Source organism: Aplysia californica, unplaced genomic scaffold (assembly GCF_000002075.1).
Source record: "Aplysia californica isolate F4 #8 unplaced genomic scaffold, AplCal3.0 scaffold00016, whole genome shotgun sequence".
Lineage (NCBI taxonomy): Eukaryota > Metazoa > Mollusca > Gastropoda > Aplysiida > Aplysiidae > Aplysia > Aplysia californica.
Window position 1 is genome coordinate 1136066 of NW_004797286.1, and position 6334 is coordinate 1142399.

Below are 6334 nucleotides of genomic sequence, written 5' to 3' on the forward strand. Positions count from 1 at the left end.
GATATGAATAGCTGTTTTCAGGCCCGTCATGAGTTAACTTCCACGCATGCATTTTCGTCAAATCAAGGTTGAAGAATTTCTAGGTCATGTGATCTGCCTAGATCTTTGCCAGCTAAGCGAGATCGGCTCGCTAGCTTAGTAAAATACGTGTTAATCCGATACGAAATTGGGTTGAGGGAGTGCTGCAGATCGTTTTCTTTCTCGGAATGCTCTATTTGTTGATGGTGAGACACAAAAAGTGCCAAAAGAGGTTGGAATCTTTCGAGAATTGAAAATAAAACGTGCTTTGAATGTATTAATAGGGCTCGCTCTTAACCATGATTGTATAATTATACCGTGAAGCACGAAACACATATTATGTGAGTAAATTGAACAGCAGGAAATGGATATATCGTGTCTGCATAAAGTGCTTTTTAAATTCATCAATAAGTTGGTACAATAATAGACATTTACACACATACGTACAAAAGTCCCAAGTACACCACACTCACACACTCACACACATACACACACACGCACACACACACAAACACTCACTCACACACACACACACACACACACACACACACACACACACATACACATACATACACACACATGCTATTCTGGACTAAAGCTTAAAACTGTACCAATTATCCGAACATAATTGGCAAGTCAGGAAGAGACTAACTGATGTTGATGGATGAAATAGTTGGCGACGGCTCTGGAAATTTTACTTTACCCGTTTTAAGGATGGATATAATTGAACTCCTGTTACAGTAGGAAAACCGCTTGTCCCGAAGTATTTTAACAGATTCGAACTTATTTGTTTTAGTGCAGGCTGTCTCAAGTGCATAACCACTGACCCTTTTCTTGGTACTAAAACCATAAACGTCACCACTGCATGAGCATCAGGATGCACAATATCATTATGTTTGATATGGGTTTTACCAAGTAAAAGTTAATGCACGCAGCAATTTATTTCGACGAACTCACTTTCGATTTCAATATATTATGTGCTGTAGTGTACACTATAACTTGGTAAAACCCACATCAAACAGCAATGTGCTTCCAAAGTGCACCACAGCAAACATGTTAACATCGGAAGTCATTTTGTCAAGGCAATAGCTGACTTCTTTTGTGTATAAGGTTTCACCTGCAGCAGCAGCAGGCATAGCCAAAGCTCAACAATGCCTTCTTTCATCCTGAGAATGTTTACGCGGTATAAACTTACATACTTAGCATGGAGAGGAGGCAACCCGCTGACTCTAATGCGTACATCAAATAACATGTAAATGATAATGTTCACAAAAGATATACGTTTACGTTATAAATTTTTGTGTGGAAAAAAATGTAATATTTCCTTCGTGGTCTGTCCTGTTGAGTACAAATATTATTACTGGAAGAAAAAGTAAAGAAAAAGGGTTACCAAAAGTACATTTTTTTCATTGCTTCCATTTTCACTTCCAGTGCTTTGAGAATGGTTTTGTTTGGCACTGCTGAATATGGGAAATCAAAATATGCAAATCGGACACTTAATGTGTGTTTGGGGAGGGGGGTGTGTGAGGAGATGTAAGTTTATTATCAAATCTAGACTATAAGAATAGAAAGTCAGAAAATGATCAAGTCAGTGTCTAAAATTTAATGGTAAGGCTCTTCGTTTCGCTCGTAAAAGACGTGACTTGGATACTTATATTGCTAAGATGTTCTTTTGAGGATCAACTTCTGTCTGCTGAGGTGCAGTTTCCTTGGCATCCCGGATTACCCGCGAGATGCGGCTTTGAGACAGCCGACCTCCTACAGGCTTTAACCTGACGTGACTGGAGCATCGTGCCAAATCGTCGCACCATAGCCGACGGTCCTAGATTAGGAAACTACAATTCTCATTATTATGCCGATTACTGCAATGTTCCCTTTCCGTTTTATCGGTGTGATTCCTGAGGACTGATCGAACTGAAGCCTAACTTCAAGATGCATTATTCAATTGAACCCTTAAGAAGTAAGGGCCTACATTATTGTCCTCTGTTCGGCCAATTACAGCTAACGGATGGTTATCAATCACTACATGACGACGCGATGAGGGTGGTATGCGACAGTTATGTTGTAGCCCCCCCCCCCCTCTGTAGGACTGAATTTCACATTAAAGAAGGGGGCTTCATGACAGTAAAAAATTCTACAAATAAAATATTTTAACGTTTAAATACAACATTTATGTAGCCAAAACATGCTGAAAAAAATAGTTAATCTAGCTATTTTCAAAGACATGTAAAGATATACATATAACAATCCAAGACTGGTATTCTACCTCAGTTTGTGGAAAAGGAAAAAGATCTCAGTCGGGTACAGTACCTCCTGTGTCAACCCAGATTACTCACTGGAGAAAACATCGTTCTCCGGTAACGCTTTGCAAAGAAAGAGGGGAGTCATGCATTTTACCAAAACAATCTCAAGCACAGGAGTGTCCTTCATAGAATCTGAACATCGGTCTACAAATTTGCAGTCCATATTAAAATGAAATAAACACGAAGCATTTCTGTAAAAAAGGGAAAATGATACTAGTGTTTAAAAGTCTAATATTTTGTGCAGCTTTTCTTTGCACACGCATTGTGGGTGAGTGCCTGAAGAAAGATCTTTTTTTTTTCTTTTTTTTTTTAAATTTCTTTTTGTTTTATTTTGTTTTGGTCTGCGAATTATCAGCTTTTTATTTAGTAGTAATAGTAAATTGTTGATAATGAACACACCAATTGTCACAATGTAGATCATATAGGAGGAGGGCTGCTTTGACTTTGCCTCTCAGAGCCAACACGGTTACAATGTCCCTGCAGACAGATGGACATACTCAATAGAAAAACTCCCCATTTGGGAGTCGAACTCACGTATTCTGTGTGCGACAACCACAGACGTCAGTTGTTCAGAATAGTGAGAGTCGTCATTATCTTATAACATCAAGGAAAGGAGTGGATGCTGGGGTCATGGAGGGAAGAGTATGAGGAGATAGAATTATATTGTATAATTTGAGGAAATTGTGTAGAATTAACCCCCTTGTAGCACTGTAAACTTATCTGAGAGGTGGGAGGTCCAAATGTAACGTCCATCTCCGATATGACCACGCCAAGTTGAAACAATCATAAAAGAGCCTTTACCAAGAACACTACGTCGTACCGAGCCGAGCACGGAATCCACGAGCTCCCAATCTCATGATTACGAGTCTGACAGCCTGACCAGTAGATTACCGACATCCTACAGAGTATAGATTCAATAGTTCAATAATTTTGAAGCTCTTTGAGAGGCGAGATGTCAAACAAGATCTAGCCATGTAGATGTGGGTGCTTTGAAAACTCCCCAAATAGCCCAAGTTCAAGAACGCTGTAAGCTGCAATATTTCTTGAATAAGGTTAGCACAAAAAGTATCAACAATAGAAACGAAATCGTGCTTTAAACTCTACCATATCTTATATATTTATTTTCCCGTACGCTCACATTTGTAGCAGGTTTGCCCTACCCTCTTATCTCGTGTCGCCACCTTGCTTCCAGATTCTGAGATCGCGTCCCTCCCCTGAATGCTTCAGATTCCTAAGTTCTGATTATTTTTTGTTTGTGACCTCTGCCATTCTAGGGGCAGAAAAGAGTATAAATCACACTTTAAAATACATTTTTAGAAATAAAAACCTATATAAGCTGTTTGCCAATACATTACTAAACTCAAGCCAATGTACCGGTTCAATTATTGTCCATTCTTCTAGGCTTAAGGTTTCATCCTAATATCCCGGTACTTGTGATACTATGCCTGGACTCGTCGCCTTGCTAACACAAGCCATCAGTCAGATAGATTCCTTTGTGCGGGAGACATCTTGTCCAAATTATGACCCGCATTCCGGTTTGTCGTGGCTGCAAACTCTTTAAGGATGTAACGGACACATTATATCCGATCAGCAAACCAAAGACCGTGTTTTGGTTCGTTTCAAACTATCCTACACAAATCAGACACATAAATTTGACATATTGTATAGCATGCGTGTTGCAATAAGCCTTTCAGGTAAAGAAAATCGAATTGAAAAATCGGTATGAATAAAGAAGTAATACCTCTTTTTTGAAGTACGTCTTAATTGATCTAATTTGTATCTATTGATGATCTATTTACTTATAAATCATGCACGATTTTGAAATAAAGTAGTGCAGTGCATGGAAGAGGTCACACAATGACATGAACCGACGTGGATGTAAAAATGCCGAAAGGTTTTTTCCCAAAGAGACAATAAAAGGAGTGCCAGAAGGTGCAATATTTATTAGTGCTTGGGTGTTCCTAAGTTTACCTCGTATGGATGCACACGAGCTTTTGTTTTGATCCTTTTCGTAGACGTTTCAGTCAGTCTGGAGAATTTCAGCAGGACAAACAAATATCATGAGAAAACCGTGACAGGTAAACAGTTTTACGCTGTGAAGTGTATTTTTGTAAAGTGACAGAAGCGCGTTTGCAAAGGAAAATCTTCTTTAGAAATAGAAGTGTACAATAAACACGGCCTACCTCATAAGATGAATTCATCCGTTCGTTCGTATTTGCTGCAGTTTGTTTTTTTCGTTTCTCCCTCTTATCGCTCTCAACTTCTGATATCTTGGCTTCAATCTGTATACTTCCCACTGCCACGTTCTCCGTTTACTCTGATCTGTCGTGTTAAGCCATGGGAAGAACGTAATTCAAAGCTAACTTCCAGATAAATTGTTCTTTTCTGTAATAATTATTATCAGCAATGATGAATGAGTACAATCAAGCTGTTAGAAAATGAATTTACTCTTAATCTACGAAGGGCTGTAGAGCTTGAAAATCAAGAATAGGAAACATTGATGCAACAGTTGAGTGAGCATGGCGTATTATATTGTTCTGCTCAAGTGCATTATTCCTGATCCAAAATTGGTAAGTGTAAGCCTTATTTGTCTTTTCTTTTTGTTATCCTCTTGGAGGTTCCGGATTGTCTAGACGTTATGTTTTACAAGGCGTGAAACGAAACGCTTACATATTTCTTGTCGGTGAAAGATGTATTCTATTACAAAAGTTTCTATTATTTTCTTTTTCTTAAGGACATGGCAATATTTCATTTATGTGTTTATTTATCTATTTATTTACTTAAGCATTTGTTTATTCAAGTTTTGTAAATTATTCTGATGGGAGCGTATATCTGTCTGTTGTTTATTCTATGCATTGTATTAAGAACGTATGCCGAGAACATTTCCGCTACGGAAAAGTATTCAACGTCAAATGCAAGCGTCTCTTATGTCTGGCCTCTCTTTGGCTTGTATTTGCGACAGGTTTTCGTTAGGCCACTGAGCCCACGAGTTTTTAATAAATGACCACTGCAATCTGTATGCTTCACATTGTCATGTCCTTCTTCCCATGTGATCTGTGTGATTCCTGTGCCCATCTCTGCTCTCCTGGGTGCCCTATAAATTTGCAAAATTCCGTTATAGGTTGAGCCCTGGGGGAACGTGCCGATACGGGAGTGCTTTGTGGCAGCGTTGGCCCAGCTTCGTGGTGCTTTCGGGGGCTTATTCATTTCGAGAGCAGGACACGAAAGGAGATGTATGCTTTTCTCGGTTCCGTTTTTATAATCTAGCTTTCTTTTTATAAAGTGTTCTTGACACAATGCTGCTTTACGTAGAATAATGACCACTGTGCATACCAGACCACTCATAGGAATAGATGATAGCCATGTAGAAATGATTTATCCTGTCTGTGAGGGAAACAAGTGCCCTGCCTTTGAGGTGATCCTTTCTGTGTCTAGAGGGAACTGAAACTAACAAATAAAGGTAGCTTCCATTCTTTTTTCTTCAGTAATATAATTTAGAATCTGATCCTCTACCACCCCTATCTTTGTTTCAGACAAGTAACGAAGTCTCTAAAATCTAAACAACGTGTACTAAATCTTTGTTTTGCGAAAGGATTCTAATTGCGAGTGAAGTAAATTGTACTGTGTATCGGTGTTTGATTTGAGGTGTGTTATTAAGCTGTGTTCATATTGATATTAGAGTTATTTGTGAAGTGCTTACCGAAGCTCAGTTCTTTTTGTCGAAATATAATTTTGCAAATGATATTTTGGATTAAAAATGAGGTCAAGTATTCGTAGGAAAAATCCATCTTGATATTTCATCACAAAGGACTCTTTTGTTGGCAGAAGTAGAAAGTCCCTCCCTCTACCCCTTGTGGAAGTGATCTCTCTTTGTTCAAGGCGATTTATTGTGAGCTGAAAAATTTATGGTATTCAGTAGTGGATGAAATGGAGTCGCGCAAGTCTGAGGCGTAGTCTTTGCCTTAGGACTTCAATTAAGGTTTGCATCGATTTCAAGTCCGTTTTAGATTATA

At 38.7% G+C, this 6334-nt stretch overlaps 1 protein-coding gene across 8 annotated transcripts in view; it reads left to right on the forward strand.

The window, feature by feature from the left end:
• The window catches only part of LOC101861785 (ovarian cancer G-protein coupled receptor 1), a 190818-nt gene that overhangs the window by 148246 nt on the left and 36238 nt on the right, over positions 1–6334 (forward strand). Inside the window, exon 1 of one of the 8 annotated variants that reach the window (XM_035971303.1) lies at positions 5195–5781. The exons of the other annotated variants lie outside the window; for them this stretch is intronic. The gene's annotated coding sequence lies outside the window, so the exon portion shown is untranslated. Of the gene's footprint in view, positions 1–5194; positions 5782–6334 lie in introns of those variants that run through there. 8 annotated transcript variants of the gene reach the window in all.